Raw genomic sequence first — 16,441 nt, 5'->3', positions numbered from 1 at the left:
CAGAATCCATTAAGTGGCTAAGAGGCTAGGGTACCCCACCTGTGCGCTAAGCATCTGTCTGTGCAGAGAGCGGTCGATTCGAAGTGTTTGATGCCCTCACCCAAGCTGCATGGGAGCGTCCGGTTTGCAGATCTGTGCCATACATTTAAAGCACATGGCTTTTCCCAAAGAATCCTGGGAACCCTAGTTTGTCAAGAGCGCTGTGATTTGTAAGTCTGCGGGGAGGAATACTACGCTTCCCATGATTATTTGGGGGAAGCCATGTGCTTTAAATCTATGGTGGGGGTTGTGACCTCAAAGCATGTTTAAAGCACAGGATTCTTTTGGTGGGCGGGTGCTTTAAACTTATGGCGTGTACACTCCCTAGTGGCCCTTCCCCCTTCATTCTGCATATTCAGGAGTGCTGCACAGCAGTGCAGAAGGAGCACAATTTCCATTTGGAAGCCAAGATGGTGACCGTAAACAACATTAGCTTTTATTGCTGCTGCATCACAACTGTTGAGTCATTGTGATGTCCACCAAGACCTCTAGATCCTATTCACATGTATTGCTGGTAAGCCAGATGACCCCCCCCCCCCCATCTTATATGTGTGCATCTGTTTCTTCCTGCCTAAGTGCAGAACCTTACATTTGTCCCTATTGAAATTCGCTTTCTTAGCTTGGGCCCAGTTCTCCAATCAGTTAAGGTCATTTTGAATTCTGATTCTGTCTTCTGCGGCTACCCCTCCCAGTTTGGTGTCACCAGCAGATTTGATGAGCAGTTCCTTCATCCAAGTCATTTACAAAGCTGTTGGAACGATGGGCTCAGGTCAGGACCCTGCGGCACACCACTTTCTCCCAGAATGATAAGGAACCATTAGAGAGCGCCTTTTGGGTTGGGTCAGTCAGCCATCTTGCAAATCTACCTAGAAGTTCCAACCCACATTTTACCAGCTTCTCCAGCGGAATACCATGGGGGACTTTGTCAAAAGAACTCAAGATACACTATGGTTCAGGGTACGTTCCTGTTTCCGTATCCTGACTTCCTGGTGCAAGTCAGCCAGTGCGAGAAAGGCTCAAGTGGTGCTTTTAAAACTCCCAGTGCCAGTTTCTCCCCACCTGCAATCTGAGCCCTCTGGATTGTCCAGGCCATGTTTCAACAGAATGGATGACTCGTACAGGGATGAACTAAGTTAAAATTTCCTTGCCCAGCCATGGATTTGCTGGGAACTTTGGGCAGGCCACAGTTTATTGAGCTCAGCTTCCTGTCTCTAGAATTGCATCCTACCTTAGCACTCAAATGCTCAAGGCCTGCTGTATGTATTCAAGCTGTCACTCCAGCTCAGATTTATGGCTCTTCTTCCAGCAACAGGTAATCGGGTTTGGGGAGGGGCAGGGAAACCCAAACAGCAGAATCCTAGGTCCTTAAAGGATTCAGGATCCCAGGACCAGGACACATATTTATCTTATTTTTGCAAAAAAAAGAAAAAAGATGCTGATTTGGGAAAGAGCCTGCTGGATTAGGCCAAAGGCCCGTCTAATCCAGCATCCTGTTCCCAACTAGATATTCACATGCAAGCATGCAAGGTGGAACTGAGCGCAACAGCACTCTCCCCTCCTAGAGTTTCCAGAAACTGCTAATTAGGAATATGCCACCTCTGACCAAGGAGGTAGGGAAATCCATTCTGTAAGCAAAGTGTGTGTGCACGGTTTTTTTTTATAATGTTTAAAAGGGGGCAGTGGGAAGGAACAAAAGCATCAGGCCCCCTTGGCTACCCCCTAACAGCACCCTTGTTGCCCAGCTTGGGCCCACTTAACACTGTTGATTAAAATAAGTAAATAAAATTCCAGGACCTGCATTCCTTGTTCCTCCCCCCCCAAACAAACAAAAAAAAAAACAACAACAACCCCAAGGTGATTGAAATGAAGTTTGTACAGATCAGCTTAATGTGTCTAATGCCATAAGGTAGGCATTTTTTAGCTCAGACTCCTAGACTCTGTGTGTGTGAAATGACATTTCATTTGGGTTACACACATAAATATTAAGCCTAAACACTGCTCAACAACTACCTCTAACATTACATTAGATTATTTTATTATTATTATTATTTTGAAGCACAGTAAGGTGTCTGAGATAAAACATGTTACGTTATCATCTGGTTAAACTTACAATACCGTAGCAGAATGCTGGTGGCGAAAGAGCTCCCCCTTGTGCATTTTCTCTGAAATTCCTCTCTTTAACCCACTGCCGCTACCCTCTTGCATTTTGTCCTGTGACAGCCGTCCTTTCTCTTTGTCGCCAGCTTCTGCAGGACGGTCCATAGAACAAGCTCACCAGCCAGAAATAAACTAGCAGAAGCGGCGGGGGTGGGGGAGACACCCTCTTTGTTCAAAAGACAGTGTGGGCCGTTTGAAGAAGAATAAGTGGGGGGGAGAGACTGTCGTGCCACATAGCCCAAGTCAGTTGCGCATTCTCTCTCACGGTCACTCGTAGCTGAGGGTCTTCCATGAACACTGTTTCAACAGTGTGTCCGTAATTGACTGTGGAAGCCAATTCTGGATCCACACGTCCTTCCACAGTGGGCACATAGGTCTCCAGGTGGGAGATGATCATGGTGAGGATTTGCCAAACGTGCCTTCCTCTTAGCTCATTTCTCCCTTTCACCCTGAATTTTTGCTTCTTCAGAGTCCACAATGCCTTCAGTAGAGGCTATTCTCCTGTTCAAGGGCTTGCAGGCCAGTATTTCTGAATTCTGAATTATCGTCCACCAGCATTTTGCTTTCCATTCTTAAGTTGGGAATAGAGTACAGTCAAACTTCGGGTCCTGAATGGCTCCGTTTTGGAACGTTTCTGCTCCCAAATGCTGAAAACCCCAAAGCAAATGCTCTGGTTTTTGAATGTTTTTCGGTAGCCAAACGTCCGATGCGGCTTCCCATTGAGTGCAGGAAGCTCCTGCAGCCGATCGGAAGCCGCACCTTGGTTATTGAGCGGTTTCGGGAGTCGGAAGGGGCTCCCGGAACGGATTAAGTTTCAGAACCAAGGTACCACTGTAGTTGCTTTGGAAGATGATAATCAGGCATCCGAACAGCATGTCCATAGTTGTGCATCCACCACTATGAGAGCCAGTTCCAAGACTACATGGTGGTGAAGAAGAAGAAGAAGAAGAAGAAGAAGAAGAAGAAGAAGAAGAAGAAGAAGAAGAATTTATTTATACCCCGCCCATCTGGCTGGGTTTCCCCAGCCACTCCGGGCGGCTTCCAACAAAACACTAAAATACAATAACCTATTAAACATTAAAAGCTTCCCTAAACAGGGCTAGCTTCAGATGTCTTCTAAAAGTTTGGTGGTTATTTTTCTCTTTGACATCTGGTGAGAGGGCATTCCACAGGGTGGGTGCTACTACCGAGAAGGCCCTCTGCCTGGTTCCCTTTAACTTGGCTTCTCGCAGTGAGGGAACCGCCAGAAGGCCCTCGGAGCTGGACCTCAGTGTCCGGGCAGAACGATGGGGGTGGAGACGCTCCTTCAGGTATACTGGACCAAGGCCGTGAATTCACAGCTGTTCTGGGATAATGCTCTTAGTTCTGCCATGAGGATGGCAGGTTCTTAGCAAAGTGTTGCCTGGTGGCCTGCCCTTTCAGACACTCTTAATGCTAGTGGGCCCTGCTGGCCTTATCTGGCAGTGGTAGACAATAGCTATTGGACAGGTGCTCTAATCAGCACCTTGGCAGTGGATCATCTTATTACATCTAATCAGCACCTTTTCCAGTGGATCATCTTATTACAATAGCCAGCCTTCCTTTCATGGAACTCATGGCAGCAGACATGCGGTTCCCAGTCGGGGCTTGCTGCCAGGTAGAGACCAGAACCACACCTCCTTAGCTTCAGTACTGTTGCTGTGTTCTATGCCTTCAGATCATAGGCTTACAAGAAACTAATTCAATTCTTTCTTTTTTTAAAATCAATTTTATTAAAGGTTTCAACCTAATATACCATCAAATTCAAACTAAGCTAAAGAGAATAATAAAAAACAATACATCAAACTGGAAAAAAACTGGAGAAAAGAACACATTAATAATAATCCTCATACGATCCTCATAAAACACAAAATTATAAATATATCTATGCAGCGCTCAGTCACCGTTTTATCTTACTCTTCACACATACAGAGAGTTGAATCCTCCCACCTGAGAGAGCTCCCCCTTCCTTAGTCTCCCCCTGAGAAAAGCCACTCTGACCTGCCCCTCATACAGCCCCCTTCCTCTTCTCTCTGTCAGCCCCCTGTACATGTCTTCATTTATCACAAATATAATTTTTTAGACGTTAAGAATACTAGTAAATACCACTAAGAGAGCCACCAAAAATCAAAGATCACACAAGAAACCCAATCTCAAGAGAAAAGAAAAAGAGATGAGAGAGAAGAGAAAGTAGAGAAAGGTTAAAAATAAGAAATACTACCTTTTCCCTAATTGCCAATTGTGAATATAACTGTTATTCATAGTATTTAACACATATACTCCAGAGCAATTCTAGCTGTAAGTAACATCTAGTTATTGTGTTGAAGAAACTCACTCTGTTCTTCCTTCTCTCCTCTCTCCCTCTCTCCCACAAATCCCAGTCTTTTTCTTTTTCTTCCATAGCCTTGCAGGTTTTTCTGCCCTGCGCTGCAGGCCTCTTCGGCTCCTCCAGGCCATAGTCCACCCAGCTCCTGCCGTGGTTTTGCCGGTTGCCATAAACCCGTAGATCCGAACTTGCGGTACGACTGCCTCACACAAGCTCGAGTCTGTGGGTATGTGTCGACCTTGGCCAGGACTTCCAGACACGCTGTTGCACCCGGACCTTCTCTCTAGTGTTGGAGCTTAGATACGGACCCCCCTGAAAGTTGGCGAGAGCTGATGTCCCTGCAGCAAAAGCAAGCAGTGTGACAATTTCCAGATCCCCGTTCTCTGGAATCATTCAGCTGAAAAAGGGCAGGGGAGAGCACAAAACGTGGGAATTTAGCTTCCCAAGAACCTCAGCTTTTGTTTATTTTATTTTTTTTTAAAACAGCAAGATCCTAGTCCATATGCCTCTAAAAAACACACGCTTGGAAGTGTGTGGCAATGCCTGCTGAAATTCCAGAATCCAGAGAGGTTGTTGTGTAAGATTTTAGTGAATGGGGGCGGACAGGCCTTCAAGTGCCCTACATAGCTCCACGCTGCTCCCTATGCTAAGCAAATCCAGATTCAGTGGTGCAAAAATTAATAACAATTATGATGATACTTTATAAATAGAATAAATTATGCAGAGGAGAAACAGCGAACGTTTGCCCCACCGGCTAGTTTAAACAGGTTGCAGCATTTGGACTGCCTGGGAAGACATTTTTCTTTTTCTTTTCAGCAAGCAGTTGGCACAGCCCTGCCAGCCAGCCCCATGACCAGCACCAGCAGTTGGCAGGGCTGGCACTTGCCAAGCCCCAGAAGCTGCTGCAGACCCCCTCGCCAATCCTCCCTGCTAGGGAATTTGCGATCTCCCAGGCCTGCAAGTTGCTAGATCTTCATTCCAATTTATAGGCGCAGATTTTGTAAATGCTGCCTAGAAGCAACAACCTTTGCCCTGGAAGCCTCTTCCCTGTATCTCATCTGCTTTGAGGCTGCCTGTGATAATGCAGGGATAGCCTGATTTTGAACCAGAAGGATCCCTAAGGGCCTCTTACCCAAAAGCCCATGAAAATCTGAAGCCAGGTCTTCTCTCTCTTGCATATAGCTGGGTGGAAGCCAAACATATATGAGAAGAAAACCCATTCTATTTCCTCAAGGCAGTAGGTTTCCATGATCTTAGAGGGGGCGAAATTGGCCTCTTTCTCTTGGGTGGTAGAGCTGTGTGAAAACCTCTGTCTCCTGCAGCTGGACTTTCTCCTAGCCAACGAATGACTGGTGTCTTCAATCTGCGACGCAGCTTGTCTCCTCCTGCTGGGGGTCCCGCCACATTTCCAGACGAAACCTGGTTGGGAAGCTTTCTCTCCTCCTTCTCCAACTCCTGCTGCGTGGCCTCGTGTTGAGGTAGTAGGTTGTATGGTTTAGAATAACACCATCAGGAGATAACTGTACAGCCTCCTAGCTTTCCCTGGGGCAACGCCACCATCCGAGTTGGTCCACTTGGCAGCGGGGCGCCAGCCGCCATAAGGGTGAGTAGCAAGCAAGGTGACTCCCTGTTGCTGGAAGCGATTTGGCTTAACCTCAGAAACTCCCTTTTGCAGTTTCCTCATAGGGTGGTGCACCGGAAGGCGAGCCACGCGCCTAAAGCTGTAGACTGGCTTGATGAGACCTGGAAATGGTTTGAGAGAGGCTCCCCTTTGTGTGGCACAACACACACACATTTATTTCGTCTACGCACCTATTTGGTTGGAGGAGAAAGTTGCACGCCAGCAGTGACCCCTCTTTGAAATGTCCTTCTAAGGGGGCTGCTGTTCGTGCATTGCCAAAAAGGAGGGGACGGGTCTGCATAAAATGTGCACCTGCTAATTCATATGGATAGGTGCAAATGTAGAAGTAAGCACTGCAGTTTAAATGGAAGTTAAATGCATTTGACCCTACTGTGACAGAGGGGGACGAAATGACTCGTGTGTCTTCTCAGTCCGCTTTCTGGGTGCTGCTAACTTAAAGGAGAAGTGGAAAGGACCCTCCTGCCCGCCCTTAACTATGATTTTTTGTCTTTAAACCATACTTGGTCCAGGCAGCCTTTCAAGCAAAGAACTGTTAGCTGTAAATTATTATCATTATTACTGTTATCAGCAAACAGATATACAGTTTAGAAACAAAAACCAAGCAAAAGACATTTGGAAGCATATTAAAGGTAAAGGGACCCCTGACCATTAGGTCCAGTCGTGGCCGACTCTGGGGTTGTGGTGCTCATCTCGCTTTACTGGCCGAGGGAGCCGGCATACAGCTTCCGGGTCATGTGGCCAGCATGACTAAGCCGCTTCTGGCGAACCAGAGCAGCGCACGGAAACGCCGTTTACCTTCCCATCGGAGTGGTACCTATTTATCTACTTGCACTTTGACATGCTTTCAAACTGCTAGGTTGGCAGGAGCAGGGACCGAGCAATGGGAGCTCACCCCGTCGTGGGGATTTGAACCGCCAGCCTTCTGATCGGCAAGCCCTAGGCTCTGTGGTTTAACCCACATACTTCCATCCAGTGTTTTCTCGAGGTTTGCAGGTACAGCATTCTTCAGCCGCCAAATGGCTGGGTGAATGGGGATGTTTTCAAATTCCTCCTGAAACTTAAGAATGAGGGAGGCAGGCACTCCTCACTAGGATACATGGCAACCCTATATCTTCAGAAATCTTGGGGCCGGAGGCAGACATCTTTCTCCAGGTTCAGAGGCTGGAGAGGTGGCTGAATACAATTTTCAGTGGTCAGGAATGAAGATCCAGTGCCTTGCAGGACTCCTTGTGGCTAGCGGAAACCGCATGATTAAAAACTCAAGATTGCCAATTCTGCATAATGTGTTACGTAGAACAAATCTGCAGGTTTGCGTGACAGTTGCCTTTCTTTCAGTGCAGGCCATTGTTTGTGTAAATTACACAACTGTCCGGAACATGCTCAGTTGTCTTCTGGTGTGAGAGTGTGTTGCGTTTGTACGTATATAGTTTGGGGTGTGTTTTTTTTCCAATTGTGTTAAAACATGTGTATTGTACGGGAGGCTTAAAGACAAAGATTTCGCAGGTGCTGACCTGCAAAGGATGCCAGGCTTCTGGGGGTAAAAGGATTGGAGAAATGGACCTGACCTTGGAGAGAAAGTGGGCAAGGTGGATGTCTGGAGCAGCTGTAAGAAATGATACTGAGCCTAGGAGAAAGACAGGGGAAGGCGTGCAAGTTCTGGAGATATACTTGTTGCGTTTTTATCTTGCCCTTCGCTCAAGGGTGGCATGCAAGGCCTTTCCAGATGGGAAAGGATGGCGCCGTCTCTTTATGTGAGGTGCTCAAATGCCATGTGCTGCGCAAGCAACACGGGAGCAACAGATGGCTTTGTGAGTCACATTAGGGGAAATCAGAGGGCACCGAAGAAGCCCGGGACCACATACGAGGAGGCAAGTTCATGCCTGGCCTTAAGGGCATGTGAAGATGTCAGCTGTGCACGTTGCCCCTTGCGCTAAGTTGTGGTGAGGCACATCACCGTGTGATATGCAGGGTCTCTCCACGACCTTTCTTATGCCCCTTGTGTTCACTCAACTGGGCAGAGAAGGATTTGTGTTACGTTCCCTTGGCAGTGGATGAGCAAAGTGGAAGAGATTCTGTGTGCAGGACTTTGGTGTGTGTGTGTGTGTGTGTGTGTGTGTGTGTGTGTGTGTGTGAAGGGGGTACTTATTCCAGATAAATTATTATGGAATCTTGTTTTATTTTAAAGCATGATCCTAGGGGAGTGACCTTTTGGTTCTGCGCACATGGAGGGCAATACGCATTTACAAAACTGCAGGAGTACGCAGATCGGGTTGTGTTTTGTAACCTTTGGGAAATAGTGTGTGGTCTGAAGCAGCTCTTTGTTTTACTGCGTGAATTGTCCTTGTTTGTGCTGTGAGCGACTGTCTGGCGTGGTGTGGAAGCTATATTGTGAGATGTTGCCTTTGTTAGCAACACAAAGCCCTTGCAAAAGCAACGCATGGAGTTGGGAAGTACCAATTTATTTATTTTTTAAGGGTTGTACCTGTGGGGACAGGGCATGCACTTTTTGGGGCGGGGGCAGCTGCCTGCATGGGAGGGGCTGCTTCATTCGCAGACGGGCCATTTGCCTTGCGCCTCACGTGCCGTTGTGTAGGTACGTACACGCGCGTGGTGCATCTGTGCTTCATGCGTACGCTTAATGTGGAGAGCGTGTGTATTTCAAACGTGAACATGGGGCGCGCGTCTCTCTGGGGCAGACCAAAGGTCTCTTGGCTCCAGCTTTCGGCAACAATCAGGCATGATAGTGAGGGCCGTGACCATTTGCCCCATGTAATTTAAGATACACTGCCCCTGTAAATGGAGGCTCTATTCCTCTCGCACGGACGGTTCCGACTTGTGCCTTGCAGCACTTTTTTTGTCATTTTCACGCGAGGCAGCCATGCGTGGCTGGCATGCTCTTGACCTGTGGCGGGCCATGCAACATGGCATGTCTGGCTCTCGGTCCATGTGGTGTGGCTTGCGTCTTTTGCCTTGCATTTGCCAGCCGCGTTGTGCCGCGCTGCACGCTCTCGTCCGATGGGCGCAGAGTGTGGCGTGGGTCTGTTTGGGCTCAGCCCCACCTGCCTAGCTCACCTGCCGCTTATTGTCTCGGTTTGCTGCCATTTGAATTTTTCCCAGCCAGCTCCCTCCCTCCCTCTCCGCCGCTCCCTCTTCTCCCCTCCTTCCCTCTCTCTCACTCTCTCTCTCTCTCTCTCTCTCCCCGCCCTCCCTGCCGTCTGGATCCAGGCAAGTCTGATAAAGTTCCATTCCAGACAACAGCCGCATTGCGTTGCTACAGCATAGACAGCGGCCCAGGGAGAGAGAGAGAGAGAGACATAGAGCCAGAGCTAAGCGATGATGGGGAGAAAGAGAGAGGAGAGCATCCGTCAATAGGCACAGCCACCCATGAACCACAGCCAAAGCCAAGGACGGAGGATGGCAAGCGAGGAGGGCAGAAGGAGAAGAGGACCAGAACAGGTTAACCTTCCCTGCATGGGGAAATTCACCAGCCCTGACCTGCGGGGTGGGAGAGGGAGGGAATTGGCAAGGGAATAAGGAGGACCAGGATGGAGACTGGAGGAAAGGGGCTGGGTGGGTGAGTGCAAGAAACAGGCGATGAAGAATAAGGGGAGGGGAAGGGGCTGACACAGAGCAACAAGGAGGAGAGAGGCGATGAGGCAGAGGTGCTGGAGAGGGTGGTGGGTGGGGGGACAGGTGGCATGTCAGGGGCAAGAGGGATAAGGGGAGATGGGTCAGCCTTTGCGCACAAAGCTTGGGTGGTGAAGGGGATTGGCAGGTAGGTTAGTGACCTTAAGTTTGGTGGTGAGGAAGGGGGAATGTGTGGGGTTTTTGTGCGGGAGGAGGCGACTCACCTTCCTTAGAAAGATGAGAAGCCCCGATAGCTGTGGAATGCTAAATTTCCATCCTGCCTGCCCCCTCCAGGGGCAAGTGGAAGCAAAGATGAGAACAGAAAGATGCACTCTTTCTCTGGGGTTCAACAGTTGCCACCTGGGGCATCTCTCTCTCTCTCTCTCTCTCTCTCTCTCTCTCTCTCTCTCTCTCGTTCTCTCTCTCTCTCTCTTTCATATGTCATGTGTGTCTTTCTCCAAGGAAGGCAAAATGCATGTGCAGTGTCCCCATTCCTCCCACCCAGCCAAACCAACCGGGGGTTTCTTAGAGAGCTCCCAGCTGCTACCACCCCTGTGGGCACTTCCTGACATAACGCACCCGTGGACCCATGACCTCATTGAGGGATCCAATGCGTGACCCCCCCAAAAAAAATACATTGCCTCCCCCTACTCCAAAATACAAGATGGACACGCTGTATGCGCATTGGAACGATTCATGTGCGTGCACACACGCCTCGGGGGCCACACCCACCCAAGGGATTCCCATCCTCAGATATACACAAACCTCTTTTGAAAACACTATTGGGTTCTTCTCTCAGGGGGGAAAATGTGCACTCTCTTTCACACACACACACACACACACACACGAAGAGTCCTCCAGGACTGGTCAAGGAGGAAAAAATCTGCATGTGAGGGAGCTGGGTGTGGGTGGGTGTGGGAACAGAAAGACTGAGAAAGCGGTACTTAAGGTTATTCAGATTGATTGCCTTCCGTTGGGTGCATGGATAACTACTGTTTGTGTGTGGTGAGCTGGATTTGGCAAGTTGAAAGCAATGGGAATTACGTGGCACAAGTTCCGTATAACAAGGAGAGAGGGGTGTGTGTGTGCCGTGCCACATGCGTGTGCCATGAATCAATCCATTGTGCACCACGGAGGCAGCGTGTTTGAAAGGGGCAGTTTGGCAGAGGTCTGTGAGTGCGAGGAGAGAGGGTATTGTTTGCGGAGAGGATGGCGTGGTTTGCGGGCAGTGGTATCGATGTCAAGGTGAATGCATAAAAGAGATTTCTGTGCGGGGAAACATGTGTGTGCCCGGGGTGTGAGTGCGAAGGAGCAGGCAGGCGTGTTTGCTGTGCGTGCCGTGGCTGCAAATGTTCAACTCCTTGGTATTCCCCTGGACAGAACATGCTCACATAACACAGACCCCAAGCAAAAGTATCTATTGGGGAGTTGGACCCTGTCTCTGACTGGAGTGTCTGCATCATAGCATGTTTGGAAGATGGCTTGTATCCAGCACAGTCTTGGGCTGAAGGAAGTTTGGTGTACGTGTGCCCATTTGTGTGTGTGTTGTGCATACATCATAAATTGGCCTTAGAGAGATTTGTGTACATGGTTACTGACTTTGGGGGGCTGGTGGAGTTACCTGCAGATGGTTGGGGTTGTCCATTAGATGTACTTTTTGGAAAACACAAATGTGCTGGTGCAGGTGTCTCTCCTATTATATCACAGAGCCGTTCGTGATGTGGCTTTTGGCTCACCTCGCCCAACGCCTGTGCCCAGCGACAGCAACAAGAAACACACCCTGACCAGGTGAGTTGGTGGGTGGGGAGAGACACCCTTTTGTGTTCGAGGACTGGGCTCCAACCCCTCCAGATCTCCCTCATGCTTGGCTGGTTATGCTTTTCCGTGCAGCCCTGATCAGTGTCCCTCGCCTAACCTAGCGAGTCTCCGTGGCGCTGCTCCCTGTGGACTTCTCAAAGGCCACCGAGGACATGATGGCTGCAGTCAGGTGCCCACCACTTCTTTCGGCTTGTGGGTTAGCCAGTATGCTCACCCTGAGCAGACACTGCCGCTTTCTCATGTCGCCTCAGATCAACGCCCGTTGGCAGCAGACGAGGCAGACAGTCCTCTCGCACAAGGGCTGAGTTCAACAGGGCCCCAGAGCCTCTCTTGAACTTTCTGGGCCAGCACATTTCCCTGACTTGAAGCCTACCCAGAGACTGAGCCGGCCAGAGGAATCAGCCCCCTGACTGCATTGAAATCCACTTCACCATTCGCAGCAGCAGGGGGACAGGCGCAGTTCTGTGTCCTCTGGCATATGCTGGAACATTCCAGAAATGTAGGCCCATCCCTTATCCAGAGTGTAAGGGAGTCTCTCTGGAATCTTAGCAGGAACTAAGGCCCAAAATGCAGAAATGCCAAGAGCACAGCGGGTACAGGCTGAAGCTGTCCCACCTATGAAATACTACCCACTATTGAGGTTGAAACATCCCGGTGGCTTCTCCTTGCCCACCCACTTTCCACAAACTTCTCAACTGGCGCTTATCGAAATGGAGATCAGGCCCAGGCTTTTCTCCAAATTGAAAGCATCCTTTAGAAAACTTTCTAAGAATGGTGCCCTTCAGAACTTCCACATTTCCCACAATAGTTCTTTTAATTAAATGTGTCTTGCCTAGCCTGCTTTTGTTTTCATATTTGTTCAATGCTTTTTTTTAAAAAAAGAAACAGCTTATATCCTCCCAAACAGCCTTCCCTCTTTTTAAAAACCCCTTTTTTAAGATTCCACTTCTTATTTAGCAACTGGCTTTGGTGCTCTCTTTTGCCATGACCTGCTTGAGTTCACATTACCTGTTCTCAGTGTGGTTCCCCACCACCACCACCACCACATTCTCTGCCCTTTTGTGATTGTATTTTCTTCGGGGCACACCCTTTGGGTTGCACGGTGAGGCTCAAGACAACTACAAACTTTCGTAGTAAAACTCCTGCCCTGTTTGGGGGTGTATTTTCCTGTGCCCATTTTCAGCAACTCTTGGCTGTAACACATTACAAGTGGGATGGGAAACCTGTGTCCCCCAGACGTTGCCAGACTCCACCTACCACCAGTCCCCCACCAGCCTGGCCAGAGATCAGGAGTGACAGGAGCTGTGGTCCAGCAGCATCTGGGAGACCCACACATTCCCCCCCCCCCCCATCCCTAGTACTCCAGCGATGCACTGCCCTGAAAATGGTTAGCTTCTGTAGAGCATCGGTCTTCCGCTGGTGGTTTGGGTCACAGCCTAATCCAAGGTGGGTTGCAACAGGAGCACTTCCCATTGTGCAATTGTATGGTAAAAGATTAAGAAATGGGTCCTCAAATGCATGCTTGAGTTACAAGTGCATCCTGGGTCTGAAAAGGTGGGAAGCTTCTGCAGAATATTAGGAGAGGTGAGTGGCAGGAGGGAGGGAGGGGAGACAGTGGGACATGTACCTTTGCTGCAGTTCGATCCTGATCGCTTGCCTACCATTGGGGCAGGTAATAGCGCTGCAAAGGGACAGTGGGCTATAGCCAACGCTCATTCTTCTTCAGAGCAGACCCACTGAAATTAACGGGCACAACTGATTTAGGTCCATTAATTTCAGTGTTGTCTAAGCAGAAATCAGATGGACCCAGAAGGTTTGGCGGTTAAATAGATCTAGTTGTTGCAGAATAAAAAGGTTGGCTTCCACTGGACCGAGGACTAGGTGGGAGGCTTGAGGAGGTGCCGGACTTCAAGCTTCCCAGGATATTGTATTCTTTGGCCTAGAAATTTTTCTTTCAGCTCTCAGATATTTGGGGACTGGCTACCAATACTAAGGGGTCCCGCATGTGTCTGGGAGGACACTCTGTGCGTGTTCAGGAAAATTTCTTGTTCCTCTTACTTTCCATGTCCTAATATTTGGCGTTGAGAATAATGATCCAGCCCAGGCAAAATTGGAATTGGATAATGGTGAAGATGATTTACACAGCCACCGATAGCTCCCTGGATGGCTTACAGCAATGATTTTAAAATGCAATATACAATAATAATTACAAACCAACAATTAGTAATAATAATATAAACCTTACTTGCATAAAGCAGCCTGAATTTAAAACAATTCAAAAGCCTGAGTGAATCCAAAGGTATTTACTTGGCACTGAAAAGACCACTAAGAAGATGTGAGGTGAGAGAAATGGCGTCAAAGAGACCCTGCTCTGAGTGCCAAGTGAGGTGAGCCAAGTGGCTCCAAAGGAGAGATCCTTTTTGATAGTGGCACCATAGCCTGCCTTCAGTGGCAGTCAAATGCTTTATGGTATTTCTGGTGCCTTTTTAGTCACCCAGATGTTTTAACTGTGTTTTAAACCCAATCCACAAACTGCCAGATAATTAGATATGAGTTATGTCAGAAAAGCAACAGGGCGTTCTGTTTTGTATTTTAATTTTCAGGGGAAGCTAAAAAAGAGAGTCACGTTGAAAGAATTGACCCAGTTCCGCTGAACTTAAAGGATGTCATTAAGGCGTCTTTGCATTTCCACTGAACTTAAAGGATGTCATTAAGGCGTCTTTGCATTTCCAAAGCGGCTGCCATCCTTCTGCTTTGCTGCCTGCCTTGGCGAAGGAGGGGAGGTTTGGGGATAAAAAACGAAACTAGAGAACGAGAGTCGTCCAAGAGACTTTGAGGACCTGCCATGATTTTTGTGTTGCAGCAGTTGAGGAACGGAAGTTTGCTTGCTCTTTTTATTCCTGTCTTGCTAACCTTATGGTGCCTTGTCTCTCACCTGTTTTCCCCCCTCCCAGGTTAAGGAGTCACATGGGGGAACTACCTCCTCCCCACCCCTGCCTGCCCCTTCCTGTTATAGTCCCATTATCCTTTCTCTGCCTTCCTGCTTCCTCATTTCCCGGCATCCTCTCTGTCCCTGAGACCCTTAACCTGTGAGGAAGCCCAGAGGTCACAGGTGAGGTTCTTGGGAACTGAGCGGGTAGCCCACCCCCGCGACCCCCAAACACCAGGGTTCTTGCCTCGTTCCCCCAGGACGGAGCAAAGGGGCTCGGTAGCACAAACTACTAGATGCATTGTGAAATACTGTGGCTGTCTTGGTCATCCAGAATGGTGAAGAAAGCAACTGCTTTGAGTGGATTCTATCCTATGCTGCGGGGAACACCCAAACTCACAGAAAAGCTCTTAAGATGAATGGTTTGCACAGCATCGGCCCGATAGGGTGTGTGATCTTTGTGCTATATACCTCTGGTCTCAGAGCTAGAACCCATACTGCTCCCATGCAGAATTGTCACATGTCCAGCACGACCTCCTATCCTGGGTACCAGAACCACAGAGGCTTCGCCTGTGTCAGCAGTTTGACTAGTGAAAAACTGAACTTCCTCCCAAAGGAAGTTGCCCTGCTGTAGCTGTTCTTGCCCACTCTTGGGGGGTATTATCGGAGACAACAGAATGCAGAAACGAGCTGGCCTGAGCCAAGTTGGGAATGTGCATCTTCGTTGGCTTCTAGTTAGGGCTCGCTTTCGCAAAGAACCCCTGGGAACTGTAGCTTTTGTGAAGGGACCAACAAGTCTCTCTCTCAGGATCCCTGGACTTCTTGTTCCCTGCTGCAGCTCCTACAGTTCCCAGGATCCCTTGGGGGAAGAGACAGCAACATTTACACTAGTAAACATCAGTAATGTAAGAGATGCTCCCCTTGTGAAGTGGCAGTGGCAGTGGCACATATGGTACTTCCTCCCTTGAGTCGAGGAGTTTTCGGTACTTTAACCGAGGTTGGGAGAGCCTTTCCCAGACCTCTAAAGTCCTCCACAGAGGCACAGCCGTGAAGCTTGAAAGGTGCTGTTAACCCACAGCCCAAAGTTATCCCTGGCTGCCTGGAATTGCCATCCATCCCCCGCCAACCCAGCATGAACCGCGACTGATTTCTAGTCACTGCATCAAAACATATTCTAAGCAAGCTGGTAATTTCTGGATTTTCCTGATTGAACCATTACGCATAAATCAAGGGAGCCTTAACGCTGCCAGACCTTCTGCAGTAGAATGTTTTTAACACCACTGAGAAGCATCTAAAGATAACTGGACGTGCTCAGCTTTGAGGTGTTCCTTTATTAGGTAAAGGTAAAGGGACCCCTGACCAATAGGTCCAGTCGTGGCCGACTCTTGGGTTGCGGCGCTCATCTCGCTTTATTGGCTGAGGGAGCCCGTGTACAGCTTCTGGGTCATGTGGCCAGCATGACTAAGCCGCTTCTGGTGAACCAGAGCAGCACATGGAAACACCATTTACCTTCCCGCCTATTTATCTACTTGCACGTTGATGTGCTTTCGAACTGCTAGGTTGGCAGGAGCAGGGACCGAGCAACGGGAGCTCACCCCGTCGCGGGGATTTGAACCACCGATCTTCTGATTGGCAAGTCCTAGGTTCTGTGGTTTAAACCACAGTGCCACCCACGTCCCTGTTCCTTTATTACATGTGGTATAATACCAAGAATGAAAAAGTACTCATGGTTGGGTACACGGACTAATCCTTCCACACATATGTGGGCAACCCACAGGCAGTCATCAGAGGTCCCATGTGGCCCACTCAGGTGTTCAAGTTGCCCCCAGCTGCCAAACTTGTGCATGCAAAAGGCCTCCCTGCCCTTCTCAGTACTGCTCCATCC

General features: G+C 48.9%; 1 long non-coding RNA gene across 5 annotated transcripts in view; it reads left to right on the top strand.

Moving 5' to 3' along the window:
- The window catches only part of LOC309537386, a 49,105-nt gene extending 34,787 nt beyond the window's left edge, over window positions 1-14,318 (top strand). For 2 of the 5 annotated variants that reach the window (XR_014221858.1, XR_014221859.1), the window contains exons 3-4: window positions 4,596-4,766; window positions 5,863-14,223. This is a non-coding gene — a long non-coding RNA (uncharacterized lncRNA). The other 3 variants (XR_014221857.1, XR_014221860.1, XR_014221861.1) reach the window with 3 other exon arrangements.
- The last annotated feature ends 2,123 nt before the right edge of the window (window positions 14,319-16,441 follow it).

This window comes from Podarcis vaucheri (genome assembly GCF_965113315.1).
Source record: "Podarcis vaucheri genome assembly, chromosome: 7".
NCBI lineage: Eukaryota > Metazoa > Chordata > Lepidosauria > Squamata > Lacertidae > Podarcis > Podarcis vaucheri.
Note: the sequence above shows the minus strand (reverse complement) of the source record. Positions and strands in the feature narration are given on the sequence as shown.